This window comes from Phacochoerus africanus, chromosome 8 (assembly GCF_016906955.1).
Source record: "Phacochoerus africanus isolate WHEZ1 chromosome 8, ROS_Pafr_v1, whole genome shotgun sequence".
NCBI classification, from domain to species: Eukaryota; Metazoa; Chordata; class Mammalia; order Artiodactyla; family Suidae; genus Phacochoerus; species Phacochoerus africanus.
Window position 1 is genome coordinate 13,303,769 of NC_062551.1, and position 20,309 is coordinate 13,324,077.

General features: G+C 48.3%; 1 protein-coding gene and 1 non-coding gene across 3 annotated transcripts in view; one reads left to right on the plus strand and one right to left on the minus strand.

The window, feature by feature from the left end:
• The window catches only part of ST3GAL2 (ST3 beta-galactoside alpha-2,3-sialyltransferase 2), a 52,690-nt gene extending 46,692 nt beyond the window's left edge, over positions 1 to 5,998 (minus strand). For both annotated transcript variants that reach the window (XM_047788758.1, XM_047788756.1), the window contains exon 1: positions 5,814 to 5,998. The gene's annotated coding sequence lies outside the window, so the exon portion shown is untranslated. The remainder of the gene's footprint in view (positions 1 to 5,813) is intronic.
• Positions 5,999 to 14,957: 8,959 nt separating this feature from the next.
• On the plus strand, positions 14,958 to 15,065 carry LOC125134856 (U6 spliceosomal RNA). The gene has a single exon (XR_007136843.1). It is a non-coding gene; the product is annotated as a U6 spliceosomal RNA (small nuclear RNA).
• Positions 15,066 to 20,309: the final 5,244 nt, after the last annotated feature.

The following is a 20,309-nucleotide window of genomic DNA, read 5'->3' on the forward strand; positions in this document are numbered from 1 at the left end:
GCCCTAGAACCGCAAAGGCAGTGCAAAGGAGTGATTGGCAATATGTTGTAATTACAACAATGATATACAAATAAGCAGGAAGAAGTACTCTAGAATGGATGGTTTGGGAGAACACAGGCGTCCCTGGTGAGCCTGGCATAACTGGAGGAAAAGCCTGTTTTTCCCAGATAGCAGGCAAAGTTCAGACCCTCTCCTTGCAATGTCATTTGGAGATGTTTGCCCTAATAGTGAGGACTTCTTGTCAACAACCACTCTGTGCAGACAGGGAGGAAAATCTAAAACCTAGCTCCGCAGAGAGCTGGGCCAGGCCCTCTAGTTGGTAAGGGCTCAGGTTTGCGGAACTTGTGCTGGGGAAGTTGGGGTATGGGAACTGAGAGTGGGGAAGCGGGAGGGGGAGGAGGAGGAGGCCACCCTAGGCTGACGTATGGAGACAGAAGAGCTCAGGCGTGCTGAGCCTGGACCACAAAGTCCCAGTTGCTTTCAGAATGTACAGAGGCCCCTGGGGCTTCACGTCCCCACCTCCTCAGAAGTGAGGCCCCAAACCTCACAGGGTCAGAAGTAATGAGCTCACCAGGGTTCCGAGTACACTATCAGCACCCTGCATGTGGCTCCTCCAAAGCAAGGACGCATTGTCTCCTACAAACTCTTTCTTATCCTGACTGCCTCATTTCCTCTAAAGGAACCAACGTCATCACCCAGGCAGTGAAGTGTCAAATCCCAGGCAATCAAATGTCGGTTCCAGAAGATATCTACTTTCACAATTCTCTACAATCAGCCCCTTCTTTTCCACTTCTACTGCCAAGTTCCAGGCTTCACTACATCTCACCTGGACCCTAACTAGTTTTCAGTTTTCTCCCTCCCTCATTTCTTTGTCTCCTGATGACCCATCCATACCCTGCTGCCCATCTGCCCTCTGCCTGCTCAGAAACTTGTCAAAGCCAAGCCCTCTTTTGCTCCCTGCCAATTCAAGTCCTCATTGAGCACCTTGCTGCACTGATCTCTTGCAGTGTCTACTTTCTCTCCTTCTGGGGACTTAAGCTTTTGGATACAGTCTTGGGGACTGCCTACCATGCCACCAGCCCCGCCCTGTCCAAGGGAGGGAGTATGACCCAGCCTGGGCCAACCAGACCTGGGAAATGACTCTGAAGCTGTGGCAACAAAATTATGCTGCACAGCTGGAACTGGTGACAGTAGTACCCAGAAGAGGCGGAGCCAAAGGCTCCTGCCATACCAATGCTAAGACCCTGGAGGGGATCTGGGTCCTGTACCATTCCTCAGATTCTAGAAATTCCCACAGCCCTTCAAGGATGCCCTTTCCTGCTGAAGTTAGTCAAGTTGTTGCTTGTAACCAAACAGGATCGTCTCACTAGTTTTTCTTTTTTCTTTTTAGGGCCAAATGTGCGGCATATGGAAGTTCCCAGGCTAGGGGTCCAAACGGAGCTGCAGCTGCCAGCCTACGCCACAGCCATAGCAACACAGGATCCGAGCTTTGTCTGTGACCCACGTCACAGCTCATGGCAATGCCAGATCCTTAACCCACTGAGCAAGGCCAGGGATCAAACTGGCATCCTCATGGATACTAGTTGGGTTTGTTGCTTCTAAGCCACAATAGGAACTCCTTCTCGCTACTTTTTGAAATACCTCTCCAACCACAAGAGAAAACTCCCTGAAAGTGCCATGATGGCCTCTCTCTGCACCTGCTGGCCTGCACGCCTCTCCAGCCCACAGGCACTGCTAGAACTCTACCTGCCTGTTCAGGGCCCAACCCAAAGGCCTGAACCCTCTGCAGGGATGACTTCTGCCTCCTTTAAACCCACAAGCCACTGGCGGACTTTGTGCCTTCCACTGTGGACACTGATATACTTGTCTTATCCTCCTTCCAGAGGACAGTGACTTGATCATTCTCTTCTCTACCTACCATAGTTCCAGGCTCAGTAAAATTCACCACGCTCAGGGGGCAGACAACCTCAAGGACAATTACAGGGTTGCCACAAGAGAAAGACAGGCAGTGACAAAGAGCATGGGGTATGTGGAGTTCCTGTCGTGGAGCAGTGGAAAGGAATCTGACTAGGAACCATGAGGTTGTGGGTTTGGTCCCTGGCCTCGCTCAGTGGGTTAAGATCTGGTGTTGCCGTGAGCTGTGGTGTAGGTCACAGACACGGCTTGGATCCTACATTGTTGTGGCTGTGGTGTAGGCTGGCAGCTGTAACCCTCCATATGCCATCGGTGCAGCCCTAAAAAGCAAAATAAATAAATAAATAAATAAAATTAAAAAAAAAAAAAAAAAAGACCATGAGGTGTGCTGTCAGAAAGATCTGAATCTGACTTCTGTATCCTCTACTTACCAGCTGTCTGTCCTTTTTTTTGGTCTTTTTAGGGCTGTAGCCGCGGCATATGGAGGTTACCAGGCTTAGGGTCGAAACAGAGTTGTAGCCAATGGCCTGAGCCACAGCCACCACAATGCCAGATCTGAGCTGCATCTGCAACCTACACCACAGCTCATGGCAATGTCGGAACCTTAACCCACTAAGCAAGGCCAGGGATCAAACCTGTGTCCTCACGGATACTAATCAGCATTTCCGCTGAGCCACGATGGGAACTCCCAAGTCTCCTGAGTTCTTAGGTCTCAGTTCTTCATCTAGGAAAGAGTGACAGTAATGCAGACCTCACAATGCTGCTAGGAGGATCTGACGAGCTGACACGTGAGAGCATCTAGCATGGTGCCAGGCTAGGAGGAATCAGTCGGGGAATGGCAGCCATTATTCCAGCTATTCACGGCTACTGGTTTAGCAGATGCTCCATTGCAGGGATGGAATCAGGAGCCCTGGGTCTGCTGAGTGACCCACAGTGCATCTCTCTGTTCTTCAGTAACCATGATCCCCTCCCCTGGGGGTACATCTGCCTTATAAACCTCCTGAAAAACAACAGGTGGAAAATACTTGGCAAAGTAAAAGCACAATGTAAGTGGTTCCTCCTGTTTTTCTAAATTTTGGAGATTCCCAGGCATCCTGTCCAGTGTGTAGCCATGGCCAACACCCAACCTGCTGGGCCTGAGGGACAGGAACAGGGCAGATGACTACGCGGTTTGGTGTCTGCTTTCCCATCTCCGTGCAGCCACCCCTTTTCCAAAGGCCTTGTACCTAAATGTCCTACTTTTGTGGGGCCTTGCAAATAATCAGGAGGGGATAATGGGGTAGTGTCTGCTATGCAGTTACAAGGGGGAGCTCAGGCCCCACAGGTTAACTCTACCATTGACCTAGCCAACACTGGGCAGCAGGAGAGTGGAAGGAAAAGGCCAATCTAGGGCAGCTACCAGAACAAGCCTGGGTAGGGGAGCAAGGTGGGAGGAAGTCTCTCTTAAGGCTTTATATCTGCCTGGATTAATCTCCCAATCAATTGTCATGGGCCCGAACCAGTGATTCTCAACTCTTATGGCCAAGGAGCTGGGCAGAAATCAAATTCTAGGCCCCACCCAGACTGCCTGAACCAGAAGACTCAGGGACAGGGGCCAAGCAATCTGTGCCTTAAACACCTTTCCAGGGGATTCTGACATCTGGTAAATTATGAGAAATTCTGTCCTAAACCTTTAACTGCAAGTCTCTCTGCTTTAACTCAAATTACTGATCACCTACTACGTGCCAAGGGCTGAGCCAAGCAGTGATCTTTCAGAAATAAGGACACGTCTGAAGAACCTGAAACATCTAACAGGGACCAAAATCAAGTACACAAATACACAAGGCAGGATAGGGTGTAGAATAAGGCAAAGGAATCAGCTTCCCGGCCCACTCACCAGACCCCACCCCTCAGATCTCCTCTTGCCACCACTGGGGAAAAGAGAACCTCAGTTTTGAGAAACCCTCCCTCTATGCTATTTTGGACTCCTCATAATTGCAGGTAGTTTTTTCAAGAAGAGTGATCTTCACCCTGTGGCATGTTTCAAGCCCAAAGGTTTGGCTCGTGGGGAAATGGTCCATGAAGCCACACCCAGTAGTTCTTAGTGGCTTTGAAACTGGCACTATCTGGGGTTTGGGCTCAGAAAGTTCCTAGAGGGCTGTGAACATGCCACAGCACATCACATCACTGCATTCCCGTGCAGGGTCACTCCCCCAGGCCCCTGGCAAGTTGACACGTGAGCACAGATGCAGACATAAACAGGCACACAGACAGTTGGCCCCCTGGCCTCTCTTCCTCCATTCTCAAGTTACTCGGTTAAAGGCGTCCTATTCACAGCCAAGAGGGGAGGGATGAGAGGGGGGGTGCTGAAGCAGGGAACCATCTGGTTCAGATCAAGATTGCTCATTCAGGACCCCAACGGAACTCTCAGAGCCTGCAGAGCCTTTCTGATGGCTCTGAGATTTCCCTCCCTCCCCACACTTCCCACTGGGAAACTGAAGACTTAACTAGGAAAGGAACAGGCAAAGGCATATCTTCCAAAGGAAGACAAAAAACTGAGATATATAGGCAAGTCTGTGCCACCTTTCTGAGCCCTGGCTCCCTCTTCCCTTCTAATCCTGAACCCCACCTCTACACTTGAGATCACCACCAACATTGTGTCCTCCCCTCCACAAAGAGCTCAGGACACCTACCAGGCATCCTACCCTGAACGGGCAACCCCCTCCAAAGTTAGCGGCAGAAACAGAATGAGGCTTAGGGGTGTGGTCTCTCAGACTCCTCACATGTACTGCTATGTCCATCAAGGTAGGAGGACCCAGGAGTCCACCAGACATGATAAGAGAAAGGGATGACCACCAGCTTTCAGACGACTGTCCCAAAGACAAGATGGGAGTACGCATGACTGGCTAGGAACGACTTCCCAAGGACCCCAGGGTGCCTTAAACCCCCTCGGCAGCTTTGGCTGAAAGACTCCCTTTCCACCACCAGCACCTCGCTCCCCTTTCCCCCAACTACACCTTAGACTGTTCTACAGTGTTTTATGGAGCAGCAAAGCAAGAGGCAAGGTGGGAGATGGACGTAGTTGGCTAGAAACAAAAATTGAAAGGCTAACTTGAGTAAATGAGCAATAGATGGGTGACTTTACAGGCAGAGAAGACCAGAAGTGAAATAGGGGAGGGAAGAGGGGGAAACAAAAGTGGAAAAAAGCTAAAGGGGAGACTAAAGTGAGCTCAGCTGCAGCAGGGGGCTGGGAAGTTTGGTCCAGTCACAGAGGAAGGACTAGAGGAAAGAAATGACTCTTCTATGCCAAGGCAAGGGCTCACGCCAGCCCCACAGGACTGGGGCATGGCCTTGGCCAAGTTCCTGGTTTGTGCCTAGCCTCAGTTTCCCCAGAGTGGGAAGGAGGTCAAGCTGTTAGGTCTCATCAGAGAGAAGTGGGCCATTGTGGTTGGCTAGGAGGCAGTGCCAGGTAGAGGAAAGAGGAGAGAGATGCTGATGGTGCAAAGACAGGCTCTGGCCAAGACAAGCGGGACAGGGGTCTCCAGGTAGAGCAAAGGCCAGAAGGGCCCAAGGGGGTTGCGGGGTGTGAACTAGGCAGTGGACTAAAGTCGGGACTGGGGCACAAGGAGCTCTTCCCAGGGCTGGAGACTGCCACCAACGAGTAGAACAGTCGCGCCTGGAGGGCTGGGAGCGGTTGGAGGTACAGAACAGAAGCAAGAGGAGGAATAGGGACTAAGGCCAATGCAAGCGGACCCCCGCCCCCACGGGGCAGCCCAGCGCCCTGACCCGGGGGAAGTTGCTGGGGTGGACTGGGCAGGTCTGGGCCCTTGGCCAAGCCAGCTGCCCGTGCAGAGGGGGTTCGGGGCAGCAAGGGGCCCGGGGCGCCCCACATCCCTCCGGTCCTCATCTCGCCCGCGCACCTCAGTCAGCGCCCGGCGTCGCACGGGCCATGCTCGCAGCTCCTGCCGCCGCCTCCGCCAGCTCAGAAAAAGCCGCCGCCGCCGCCTGCGTCCAGACCCGTTAGCTCCGAGGCTCCCCAGTCCGCCAACAGCGGGCCAGTCCCGCCCTTGCCCGCCCTGCCCTCTCTGAGAGAGCCGCTGCCGCGCCGCCTCTACCGCCGCCGCCGCCGCCTCAGCCCGACCCCTCCCCCCACCCCAGCCGGACTGGAAGGGAAGGGTGGGGGCCGGGGGGGCGGCTGCCCCCTCCCCATTCACATCCTCCTGGTCTGTCCCCTCCCACCTCCTCCCGCTCTCATGGGTATGCTGGGATATGGAGTCCAGACCGCACCGGACTGCTAGGAGTGCGGGCATCCAGGACTACTACTCCCAGAAGACAGCGCGCGCGCCCCAGGGCTTGTGGGCTCTGTAGTTCAGCTGGGTTTCAGGGAGTCTGTCGCGCAGGAGGGGGAGGGGGATGGGAGATCGCCTTTCCCAGAAGGCCGGGCTAGAGGCGGTGGAAACCGAGTGTGTGAGGTCTGTGATGCCCCAGACCTACGTTCAATACCTAGACCTCCACGGAGGTGAAGAGTAGCCCAGGATGGCTTGCTCAGACAAGGCTGTGGCCGGCTGCGGCCGAGCGGGACTGGAGGGGAAGCCTTCAGCCTAGAACCGCGCCCCGGGTACGGTTCCCGTTCGCGCTCGCAAAGAGCCATGACCTGAGGCGAGCTTGGCTTCATGCCCTGGCTCTACAAACCGAACTGTAGTTGCGCCTATGTGCCCAGGCAGGAGGAGAGAGAGCACCAGGAGCTACGTGGGCGTGGGGTTTTCCCTACCGGGGAAAAGACGGAGTGCCAGTTTGTTACCTGGAGCGTTCAACCCTGGTAGCATCTTCTCATTCCAGTCTCACCCTCAGTCTAGCTGAGTTCTTAGCTCCTAAATGTTTCGAGCAAAGTGCACACATTCTAAATGTTTTTCCCGGTCTTCTCTTAGCATATGCTTTCCCTCATTTCCAAACCTAGCTCAAATTCTTAATGACACTCCCAATCAGTCTGTCCACGGCAGTTTTGCCCTCCAAGCATCAACCCCTTTGGCAGAGGGGAAGCCTATAAGTCAGTGCTTCTCAAACTGTCCTGTATCACATTGTCCTGAAGATACTGCTCAAGTACAGCTGGCCCATACCCCCAGCTGCTGCTTCTAACCAGTTCCCAGGTGCAGCTGGTTATGGTTCTTTGCGAACTCCTATTAGTGTTTGTTGGCTAGAGTTCTGGCATTGTCCCTCAAAGATGGGCCTGCTTGGAATATTATTGGCCTCTGAAGAGTCAGGCCATAGAAAATGGGGTTTCAGGCTAGTTTTAGCATTGAAATGCTATTTTTAATTGAAATAAATAAATCAGTTCATGCAGTAAAAGGTAAATGGGCCTGAAATGTGTTCCAGACTTTCGCCCTTGATGTTCTCTCCAAAGCTGGGAAGGTTTTCTATTTGAAGGTGAGGGAGCTGAAGTAGCATTGGTGGTATAGTGGCGAGCACAGCTGCCTTCCAAGGTGAAGGAGCCGAGGCATGCTCCCCAAGCTGTGAATGCAAGCCACAGGTTGTGATCGCAGACCTCTGAGAAAGGGTCAGCTCAGTAGAATCCTCTGCTTCTGGGTGTGCCATGATCCACAACAGGTTGTAGGAATGAGAGGTAGGGAGGTGGGTTCCCGACTTGTCAGGTATCTGAGAGTGACTTGCACACCTACCCAAGTAGTCCCTACTTACTACCTGCTGTCCTGATGTTCTGGAAGCTACAAACCTCTGAAGAGGAAACTTGGTGACCTTCACCTTCATGCACGAGCTCAGACTCTTTGAGCTGTGATGTTCTCTGCTCCACTACACTCTAGGCGCCTCTGGGCCCTCTTCTCTAATAAGCCTCAACTTTGGCCTATAAAAACTACACTCTCAACACAAGCGATTTCACCCACCCTCCTCCTCCCACATTAAAAGACTAAACACAATAACATAGTTTCTAACAGCTCAAGACCCCATCCTTAGGATGACCCTAACCCCCTTGACAGTGCCTGCTTGATAAAGCTCACCGCTCCCAGAGGAATTCACTGTTTGTTCTAGCCAACACCTATTATAAGGCCCTTGACTGCCCCTTCTTAGAGCATTTACTAAAAAGAGCTTACAATTTTGACTTCTTCCTCTAGCCCTTTGAGGTATGTATTAGATGTGTTTGTATTATGTGCCTTTCCCAAGGACATGAAAGCCATTCCTTTGAAATGTAATCATCAGAAAGGATAGGGCCTCTGTCTCCCATTCTCTGTGGGAGGGTGGAATCCTAACTTCAATAATTGCCCGCTCACAGATACAGCTAGCCTCATCAGCATTCACACTGACCAACCCATTGTAATTTTTCACTTCCCTGACTCTAATGAGCCCCTGCTCACCTCCCTCTGTACTCCCTCATTCTCCCTTTAAAACACCCAGTCACCTCTGTGCAAATCAAAGTTGAGTTCAGCTCATGCTGGACCTCTTTTTTGCTTTTTACGGCCGCACCTGCGGCACATGGAGGTTCCCAGAATAGGAGTTGAATCAGAGCTACAGCTGCTGGCCTACGCCACAGCCACAGCAACGCAGGATCTGAGCAGTGTCTGCGACCTCCACCACAGCTCACCTCAACCCAGGATCCCTAACCCACTGAGCAAGGACAGGGATTGAAGCCACATCCTCATGGATACTAGTCGGGTTCATTTCCCCTGCACCACAAGGGGAACTCCTGGACTTTTTCTTTCTTTTTATTTTATTTTTTTTGCCTTTTTTGTCTTTTTAGGGCTGGACTACTCTATTGCAATAGCTGATTGGATAAAATCTGTCCTTTCCACTTAAACTAGTACCCAGCTTTGATTACCTTTGACAAAGGGGGTATCCACTATGAGTCATGGGGGCCCGGGCTCTAGCCTTCCTCTCATCCACCAGGGGCCAAAGGGTGACTTAGCCCTAGGTCCTTGGGGAATAGCCATGAGGCCACCAGAGGCATCAGACCCTGACTAATGTTGACCCCTGAATGCTTTTCTGGTTTTTGTTTTGTCTTTTTTTTTTGTCTTTTGTCTTTTTTGTGTTGTTGTTGCTATTTCTTGGTCCCGCGGCATATGGAGGTTCCCAGGCTAGGGGTTGAATCGGAGCTGTAGCCACCGGCCTACGCCAGAGCCACAGCAACGCGGGATCCGAGCCGCATCTGCAACCTACACCACAGCTCACGGCAACGCCGAATCGTTAACCCACTGAGCAAGGGCAGGGACCGAACCCGCAACCTCAGGGTTCCTAGTCGGATTCGTTAACCACTGCGCCACGACGGAAACTCCTGTTTTGTCTTTTGATTTGTGTCCCCCTCACAGACTGTAGGAGGCTAAATAATCCACATACAACCTCATGCTCTGCCCCTAAAACAGCTGCCAGGCCCTTCCTGCAAGGGCTCTGCCTCTGCACCTGAATCACAGGCAGTGGCAGCAGTCCCTCACAGGCAGAAGGTAATTAACCTTTTTGAATTTACATTCCTCTCCCAAATCTCTGTTAGCAGATCATTCAAGGGGAATTAAGATGTCCTTTCTTGGGCAGGACAGAGAGACTCTCTCTCTTCCTCAACTCTAACAGGACCCTCTATCGTCACCTTGACTTTCTCTCAATTTGAGGTCAGATTGGTTTACCGATTTCCCCTTGCTGGTTGTTCTTTCCTATCCTCTCCACCCATCCAAATTCGGCCTGACTCTCCAGAGTTTACCTTGAGTTTTCTTTGCCCGACAAGGTTCTCCCCAACTGTGTGAGCCCCATAGCTGCCTGTGAATGTCACCCCTTGTGTAGCACTTGAATTTGCTTCATCCACTTAAAAGCCTAATTTTGCTGAGCATCCAGGGCCAGAGAAGCAGGGGACCAGGGAGTGAGCAGGGGAAGTTCTTAGGGCTTTGCAGGCAGACCGCTACTTAGTAGCAAGGTGCAAAGAAGAGCTGGCTCCCTCCCTCCCTGGATTTCTGCTTGACCCATCTGGCAGCTTAAATACATAATGGTTTGTGTGACCCAGAGCAAATTACACAGTTCTGTGATCTGTCAGATGGCAATAATAACAGATCCTTCTTTTAGAGTTGTTGTAAAGAGTACATAAAAAAGACTATGATGTTGGCTAGGAAGACCATCAAAAAGAAATCAAGTTAATCTATAAATTTTATGTGATCACAGTACAAATACCAGCAGGGTTTTTGTGTTTGTTTGTTTGTTTGTTTTTGCCTCAGTTGAAGCATGTAGAAATTTCTGGGCCAGAGATGGAACCCACGCCACAGGAGCAACCTAAGCCACAGCAGTGACAACACTGGATCCCTAACCTGCTGCACCACAAGGGAACTATGAGGATAGGTTTAAAATTTTTTTTTTTCTTTTTCAGCTGCACCCATGGCATATGGAGGTTCCCAGGCCCCGGATGGAATCTGAGCTGCAGCTTTGACCTACACCACAGCTGCAACAATATCAGACCCTTAACCAACACTCACAGCAGGAACTCCATAGATATTTTTAAAATTCAGGAGTTCCCGTTGTGGCTCAGTGGTTAACAAACCTGACTAGCATCCATGAGGACGCAGGTTTGATCCCTAGCCTTGCTCAGCAGGTTAAGTATCCAGCACTGCTGTGAGCTCTGGTGTAGGTCACAGACACAGCTCAGATCCCACATTGCTATGGCTCTGGTGCAAGCTGGGGGCCACAGTTCCAATTGGACCCCCAGCCTGGGAACCTCCATATGCCATAATCATTATTAAAGACCAAAAATAAATAAATAAATACAAATAAAAAATTCTTTTGGGGAGTTCCTGCTGTGGCACAGTGGGTTAAGAATCCAACTGTAGTGGCTAGGTCACTGCAGAGGCATGCATTCAGTCCCTGGCCCAGTGCAGGAGATTAAAGGATCTGGCATAGGTTACACCTGTGACTTTAATTCAGTCACTAGCCTAGAACTTCCACATGCCATGGATGCGGCCATAAAAAAATAAAATTCATTTGCAAAAATAAGCAAGACATGTTGATAAAAAGAATTAATCAATAGTTGATCTAAAAGAAATGGAAAATTATTTTTGAGCCAGACTGAAGACTGTTCTGCCCATTAGAAGTCAAAGCACAGTTATTTAAGTTCTTGAGACAAAAAGTTATACATCACTGCTGTATAGCACTGGGAACTATGTCTGGTCACTTGTTTTTGTTTTTTTGTCTTTTTGTCTTTTCTAGGGCCGCACTTGTGGCATATGGAGGTTCCCAGGCTAGGGGTCTAATCGGAGCTGTAGCCGCCGGCCTACACCACAGCCACAGCAGCACGGGATCCGAGCCACATCTGTGACTTACATCACAGCTCACGGCAACGCCAGATCCTTAACCCACTGATCAAGGCCAGGGATCGAACCTGAAACCTCATGGTTCCTAGTTGGATTCGTTAACCACTGCGCCACGACAGGAACTCCTGTCAGGTCACTTGTGAGGGAGCATGACAATGTGAGCAAAAAGAATGTATACATGTATGTGTGACTGGGTCACCTTACTGTGCAGTAGAAAATTGACAGAACACTGTAAATCAGCTATAATGGAAAAAATAAAAATCATTATTAAAAAAAGTTATACATCACATGATGTATATTGACAGTTTACAGAATCCAGATCTGCATGTACAAATAAAGCAGTGTGTCATCATGGCTCCTTAAGAGGGAAGGTTATCTCCTCAGGAGGTCTGGTTAAGGCAGGTACACAATAAACTTGAAAGAGGAGCGAGGAGGCACAAACAGGCAGAGAAAGTTTAACATTAAGAGGGAACGTTGAGTAGTTCCCGTCGTGGCTCAGTGGTTAATGAATCTGACTAGGAACCATGAAGTTGCATGTTCCATCCCTGGCCTCGCTCAGTGGGTGAAGGACCTGGTGTTGCCGTGAGCTGTGGTGTAGACCGCAGACGCGGCTCGGATCCCTCATTGCTGTGGCTGTGGTGTAGGCCGGTGGCTATAGCTCCAATGTGATCCCTAGCCTGGGAACTTCCATATGCTGCTGGTGCGGCCCTAAAAAGACAAAAGACAAAAAAAAAATTAGAGGGAAAGTTATCCTCTAAGGAGGTCTGGTTAATGCAGATACACAAACTTGAAAGGGGGGAGAGGAGGCAAAAGCAGAGAAAAAATTTTATATTGAAATTTTTTTTTTGTCGTGCCATGAAATATGAATTTTAGAGTTCCCTAGTGGTGTAGCAGGTTAAGGATCTGGTATTGTCACTGCTGTGGCATGAGTTTGATCCCTGCCCCGGGAACTTCCATAAGTAGCAAGCACAGCCAAAAACAACAACAACAAAAAGCCCCCAACAAAGTGTTTTGCAAATCAGTAAAAAGACCAAGAAACCAACAGGACATGTGAAAAGAATATAAACAGTTCACAGAGAAGGAAACACAAATAGTTGTGACAGGAAAAGGTGCATAGCTTTCCTCCCCTATTTAAAATTGCGGTAAAACCCAAAACATCAAATTTACCATCTGAACCATTTCTAAGTGTACAGTTCGGGGGCATTAAGTACATCCACATTGCTGTGCTACCAACACTGCTATCCACCCACAGATTTCTTTTCATCTTGAGAAACTGAAATTCTGTACCAATTAAAAACTAACTCCCCAAATACTCCTCTCCCCACAGCTTCTGATAACCACCAGTCTACTTTCCGTCTTCTATGTATTTGACTACCAAGTCATGTAAGTCTAAAGACAATACTTGTCCTTTTGTGTCTGGCTTATTTCACTTAACACAATGTCCCCAGTGTTCATCCATGCGGTAGCATGCTTCAGGATTTCCTTTTCTTTCTTTTTTTTTTTTAGGCTGAATAATATTCTATTGTATGTATAGACCACATTTTATCCATTCATCCGTTGAGGGACACTTGGGTGGCTTCCACCGTTTGGCTGTTGTGAACAATGATGCTATGAACACGGGTGTACAAATATCTCTTTGAGTTCCTGTTTTCTCTTTGAATTCTTCGGGATATATACCCAGAAATGAAACTGCTGGGTCATATGTGGTGGTTCTGTTAATTTTTTGAGGAGCTGCCATAATGGTTTTCTCAGAGCTGGTACCAGTTTACATTCCCATCAACAATACAGACACAGGGGTTCCACTTCCTTCACATCCTCACCAACACCTATTTTTTTAAGAGCTTCACTCTTAAAAAAAAGAAATGCAGGTGTTCTCTTGTGGTGCAGTGGGTTAAGGATCCAGCACTATCACTGCAGTGGCTTGGTTCACTGCTGTGGCAGGAGTTTGATTCCTAGCCTGGGAACTTTTGTATGCTGCAGGCACAGAAACAAAACAAAACAAAACATGGAGATATCATTTTTCTCCTATCAGATTGGCAAAGATCGAAAAGCTTGATAGCTATCTTGGCAAGGGTGTGAGGAACAGGATTTTCGCACACTGTCAGTGTGGCTGGAAATCCATACAGTCTCTGTGAAGAGCAGCTTGGTAATATCATCAAATCACACATGCACACACCATTTGACCTAGCAATTTTTGTGGTTTTTCTTTCCTCTCTTCCCCCCCTCCTTTCTTTCTTTTACATTTTATGGCAGCACCTGCAACATATGCAAGTTCCTGGGCCAGGGATTGAATTCTAGCCACAGCTGCAAATATCACTGTGGCTACGGTGACGCCAGATACTTTTAACCCACTGTGCTGGGTGGGGACGAAACCTGCACCTCCGCAGTGACTCTAGCTGCTGCACTCAGATTCTTAACCCACCGCATCACAGTGGGGACTCCAGCTAGCAACTTCTAAGAAAGTATCCTATCTGTACATTTTTTTTTAATTTTTTTAATTTTTTATTTTTATTTTTGTCTTTTTGCCATTTCTTGGGCCGCTTCCGCGGCATATGGAGGTTCCCAGGCTAGGGGTCTAATCGGAGCTGTAGCTGCCAGCCTATGCCAGAGCCACAGCAACGCAGGATCCGAGCTGCGTCTGCAGCCTACACCACAGCTCACGGCAACGCCGGATCGTTAACCCACTGATCAAGGCCAGGGATCGAACCCGAAACCTCATGGTTCCTAGTCGGATTCGTTAACCATTGTGCCACAACGGGAACTCCTGTACATGTTCTTAGTTACATTCAGAGATGGATATTTATTACAGCATTGTAGGAGCAAAGATTAAAAATGATCTAGGGGGTAGTTCTTGTCGTGGCTCAGTGGTTAACGAATCTAACTAGCATCTATGAAGACGCAGGTTTGATCCCTGGCCTTTCTCAGTGGGTTAAGGATCCGGTGTTGCTGTGAGTGGTGGTGTAGGTCACAGACACTGCGCAGATCCTGAGTTGCTGTAGCTGTGGCGTAGGCTGGTGGTACAGCTCCGATTCAACCCTGGGAACCTCCATATGCCGCAAGTGCAGACCTAAATAGCAAAATAAAATAAAATAAAATAAAATAAAATAAAATAAAATAAAATAAAATAAAATAAAATAAAATAAAATAAAATAAAATAAAATAGAAATAAAAAATAAAAACGACCTGGGGGGTTCCTGCTGTGGCACAACAGGATCAGCGATGTCTCTGCAACAACAGGACATGGGTTCAATCCCTGACCTGGCACATTGGGTGGAAGGATCCGGCATTGCTGTAGTGGCAGTGTAGGTCGAAACTGAGGCTCACATCTGATCCCTCACCTGGGGAACTCCATATGCTGCAGGGTGGCCAAAAAAAGAAAAAAAAGATCTAAATGTTGATGATCCAGATTAAAGATCAAATGCTTGAAATTGAGGAAGGTTCAATTGATAGTGTCTTTTGTTATCATTACTTAACGAGCTAATAGGCTATTGGAGAGTAGAGGATCAGCTTTTGTGGGTCCAAACAGACATTCTGGAAACACTGATTAAATTAATTACATTATTTCTTAGCCTCTGCCTGAACTAAACTGGAAGGCAGCTCAGGGAGGCAAAGTGGTTTGTCCAAGGTCTTCCACAGAATGTATCCTCCCTATTCCTTGCGTGCAAAGCTCAGTGGCAGGCCCTGTGAACACTACTGAAATTGAGGAACTGGACCTTATCTTCTCAGGGCTTGAGACTTAGTAAAGCACTCTGACAGGCATTAAAAATATTAAACTTGGTGCTCGCTTCAGCAGCACATATACTAAAAGTGGAACGATACAGAGAAGATTAGCAAGGCCCCTGCGCAAGGATGACACGCAAATTCGTGAAGCCGTTCCCTATTTTTTAATAAATGCAGACTATTGCCTTTGGAACGGATTAGCAATGAGATCCTGCTGTGCAGCACTGGGAACTCTATCTAGTCACTTATGATGGAGCATGATGATGTGAGAAAAAGAATGTATATATGTATGTGTGTGACTGGATCACTTTGCTGTACAGTAGAAAATTGACAGAACACTGTAAACCAGCTACAGTGGAAAAAAATAAAAATCATTATATAAAAAAATATTAAACTTGGAGTTCTCACTGTGGCACAGTGGGTTAAGATCTGACTGCAGCTAGGGTCATGGTGGAGATGCAGGCTGAGGTCACGGTAGAGATGCAGGTTCCATCCCTGGCCTGGCACAATGGGTTAAAGAACCTGGCTTTGGAATTCTCGTTGTGGCCCAGTGGAAACGAACCTGACTAGTATCCATGAGGAGGAAGGTTCAAGCCCTGGCCTTACTCAGTGGGTTAAGGATCTGGCATTGCTGTGAGCTGCAGTATAGGTCACAGACACATTCTGGATCCAGTGTTGCTGTGGCTGTGGCATAGGCCGACAGCTGCAGCTCTGATTTAACCTCAAGCTTGGGAACTTTCATATGCTGCAGGTGCGGCTGTAAAAAAATTAAAAAATAATTTAAATAAATAAATAAATAAAACAGAGGTCACTACCCCCCAAAACAACCCCCAAAACAAGCAAACAAAAAGCAGAAGTCGTCCTTCCGTTTGTGTCCCATCCTTAGTGCCCCAGGGGACTCATTTCAAGGGACCCACTTTCCACCAATGGTCTGCTCACTGGGTCAGACTTCTACATTATAGGTCTTGTGAGAACTCTATAAAAAGGATTCCCTAGCCTAACACATTTGTGAAATGCTCATGTTAGCCTAGAAGTTCGCCACGCATATAGGTGTTTGGTTTCTTTTGTTGTTGTTTTTTGGGGTTTTTTTTGGTATTTTTGCCATTTCTTGGGCTATCTCGCGGCATATGGAGGTTTCCAGGCTAGGGGTCCAATCGGAGCTGTAGCCGCCGGCCTATGCCACAGCCACAGCAACGCGGGATCCGAGCCACGTCTGCAATCTACACCACAGCTCACGGCAGCACCAGATCCTAAACCTACTGAGGAAGGCCAGGGGTGGAACCCGCAACCTCATGGTTCCTAGTCAGATTCGTTAACCACTGCGCCACGACGGGAACTCCACATATAGGTGTTTTATTTTCCCCTAGCTCTGTGCACTGGGAAGGCCTGGGAATAGTGACGCTCCACTCAAAAAGCACATTGAGCATTGTCATTTTTTTTTTTTTTTTTTTGCTTTTTAGGGCCACAGGCAAGTCATATGGAGGTTCCCAGGCTAGGGGTTGATTAGGAGCTACAGCTGCCAGCCTATGCCACAGCCACAGCAACGCAAGATCCAAGTCACATCTTCGACCTACACCACAGCTCACGGAAGCACTGGATTCTTAACCCATTGAGCAAGGCCAGGGATTGAACCCACATTCTCATGGATTTTAGTCGGGTTCGTTAACTGCTGAGCCATGAAGGGAACTCCTTTTTGTTGTTTTAAGTTGAGGTAAAATGCATATAACATAAAATAAATTTTTTATGTCTTTTTTTTTTGTCTTTTTGCTATTTCTTTGGGCCGCTCCCATGGCAAATGGAGGTTCCCAGGCTAGGGGTTGAATTGGAGCTGTAGCCACTGGCCTACGCCAGAGCCACAGCAACACGGGATCCGAGCCGCGTCTGCAACCTACACCACAGCTCACAGCAATGCTGGATCGTTAACCCACTGAGCAAGGGCGGGACTGAACCCGAAACCTCATGGTTCCTAGTCGGATTCGTCAACCACTGCGCCATGATGGGAACTCCTATGTCTTTTTTTTAAGACAGTGGCATATGCAGGTTCCTAGCCTAGGGATCGTATTGGAGCTGTAGCTGCCCGCCTACACCACAGCCACAGCAATGCAGGACCCAAGTTGCATCTGCAACTTTCACCACAGCTCACTGAATGCTGGATCCTTAACCGGCTGAGCAAGGCCAGGGATTGAACCTGGGTCCTCATGGATGATAGTCAGATTCCTTTCTGCTGAGCTAAGACGGGATCCCCCCAAATTAACCCTTTTAAAGCATACAGTTCAGTGCATTTAGTTCATTCACAATGTTTTGTAACTCGTACCTCTTCATAATTCCAAAACATTTTCAGCATCTCAAGAGAAAACTACCCATTAAGAGATCACTCCCAATTCTCCTCACACTCTGGCAACCATTAATCTGTTTTCAGTCTCTATGGATTTTTTTTTTTCTTCTTTTTTAGGCCACACCCATGGCATATGGAAGTTCCCAGATTAGGGGGTGAATCAGAGCTACAGCTACCAGCCTACACCACAGCCACAGCAATGCAGGATGCCAGCCTGGTCTGCAACCTATGTGACAGCCTGTGGCAATGACTGATCCTTTCACTCACTGAGTAAGTTCAGGGATCAAACCCGAATCCTTAGGGATACCAGTCAGATCTTTAACCCACTGAGCCATGACTGGAACCCGCTCTGGATTTAACTATACTGGACATTTCCTATAAATGGAATCACACAATAAATATGTAGTAATCTGTGTCTGACTTCTTTCACTTTGTATAATGTTTTCAAGATTCGTCCATGTCGCAACATGTATTAGTATTTCATTCTTTTTATGGCTGAAGAATATTCCATTGTATGAAAATGTCACATTTTATTTATCTGGTATATTGTTTCAAAAGTTGTGGGAAGAAAATAAACTGGTTTACCTTTGTTTAATGTATCTGTACCTCCTCTGCAAGAGCATTTGTTAACATCCTATAGAAGTACTCTTTGGAAAATACTGCACAAGATATTTGGCAAAGGCACGTCAGGCTTTGGGGAAGAGTGGCCACTTAATGATAAAGTACACATCATAGCTCTCCAGAAAGGGTTCATTATTTGGTTATACTATCAGGTCTGGTTTTATTTGTATGATTGTTTGTTTTTTGGCCACACTCAAGGCATCTGAAAGTTCCTGGGCCAGGGACTGAACTGAACCACAGCCTCGACCTGAGCCATAGCAGTGACAACACAGATCCTTAGCCCACTGAGCCATCAGGGAACTCCTAGGTTAAGGTTTTGAGTATTTAAAACCATAGCAGCTACTTAAATTTCTCCTTGGAAGACCCAGTAGGAGCATTTACTATCCTCTCCCCATTTTCTTTTTTTTTTTTTTTCTTTCTTCTTTTTACAGCTGCACCTGTGGCATATGAAAATTCCTGGGCTAGGGGTCAAATCAGAGCTATAGCTGTGGCCCATGCCACAGCTGCGGGCAACGCTGGATCTAAGCCACATCTGCGACCTATGCTGCAGTGGCAGCGACACCAGATTCTTAACTTACTGAGCAGAGCCAGGGACAGAAAAACTGCATCCTCACAGAGACATGGGGTCCTTAACCTGCTGGGCCAGGAATGCTCTTTGCCAGGCCCCTGTCGTGAACGATCTTGGTTATATCCCTTTACGGGGATGTACACCCTTTCCCAGTGATGTGAGGCTTGGCTGCTACCATCTCATAGCTCCGCCCTTCTCTGGAGATTTGTTATCAGTCCCTGTGGGCTGCTTTGCCTGGAGATGACTGGGAAGGTAAGCTCCTCCTTTCCCCACCTCCCCTTGTCCCACAGCCCAGGAATGACTGAAGTGGGGAACAAAGTCCAGCTCCCTCGCCTCTAAGAGGGAGAAAACTGGTGGTGCATTTTGTGCTCCAGAGCTCCCCATAGGATCAGACTGAGGCTAAATTTAGCTATACCCACCTCTTTGCCTGACTTCTTCCTCTGGCCTATTCTGGCTCCCTCACTGCCCTAATAAATTGTTTGCACAAGAATCCCTTTCTCAGGCTCTGCATCTAGGGAATTCAATCTAAGATACCCCGTGGGTAATCCTGGCTCCCAGAGGGATTCCCTGATATCAGCAGCAGCCACACATCTCATGCTGGGTCCTGCAGATTACACCTCCTCCAAGAAGCCTTTAGACTTGCACCCTCACACTCTAGTAGCATGATAGTTCAATAAGGAAGTTAGATGCCTACTCTCTGCCAGGCACTGTGCCAGACCCTTCATGTATATTAACTCATTGAATACTTCCAACAATGGCAAATACTCCTGTATTTTTCCGAGGAAGAAACTGGAGCTCAAATAATTTGAGTGGCTTGCTCATACTGTCAGAAAGTGATGAGAAACTGGGAAGGATTTGTTTAATTCCAAACTCTCTATTTAACCACTAGAATCTACCCTATATTACTGCATCAGATTTTTTTTTTTTTGTCTTTTTTCCTTTTCTGGGGCTGCACCTGCAGCATATGGAGGTTCCCAGGCTAGAGGTCTAATCGGAGCTGTAGCCACCGGCCTACACCAGGGCCACAGCAACGCGGGATCTGAGCGTCGTCGTCGACCTACACCACAGTTCACGGCAACGCCGGATCCTTAACCCACTAAGCAAGGCCAGGGATCGAACCCACAACCTCATGGTTCCTAGTCGGATTCGTTAACCACTGAGCCAGGACGGGAACTCAAGAATTTCTTTTTAAAGTAGTGTCATTTTAATTAATTATTTATTTTGTCTTTTTAGAGCCACGCCCATGGCATAGGGAGGTTCCCAGGCTAGGGGTCAAATTGGAGCTGTAGCCGCCAGCCTACACCACAGCCACAGCAATGCCATATGTGAGCAGTGTCTGCAACCTACACCAAAGCTCACAGCAATGCTGGACACTTAACCCAATGAGCAAGGCCTGGGATCGAACCTGCATCCTCATGGATACTAGTCAGATTCATTTCCTCTGAGCCATGATGGGAACTCCCCAGAATGTTTTTTTAATGGCTCTGTCTACCGCAGACAGTGGGTCTATACACAGATAAACTACATGTGGTTTTTTTGTTTGTTTGTTTGTTTGTTTTTGTCTGCTGCTGACAGATTTCACCGAGGGGTTTAGATTATTAAATAAACCTGTGAGTAACTTTGCTCGAAGCCTTGGAGCCACTCCTTCATCTGGCCCACATCCCTGCCCTAGGAGACAGGGTGAAGCCCTTCGCCTCTGAGCTCCTTGGAACTCATTGTTTTCCTTGAGCTCCCGCCAAAGCTGCAGCTGCAGGCATCCCTGCCTTCCACTCCACTGCAGAGCCAGGATCTGCATTGCTGAGTACAGCAGCAGTGGGAGGCAGCTCATCACTTCCCTGGAGGCCTCCTGGGTTCACAGAAAAAAAGAGCAGGTGCTGAAGTGGGA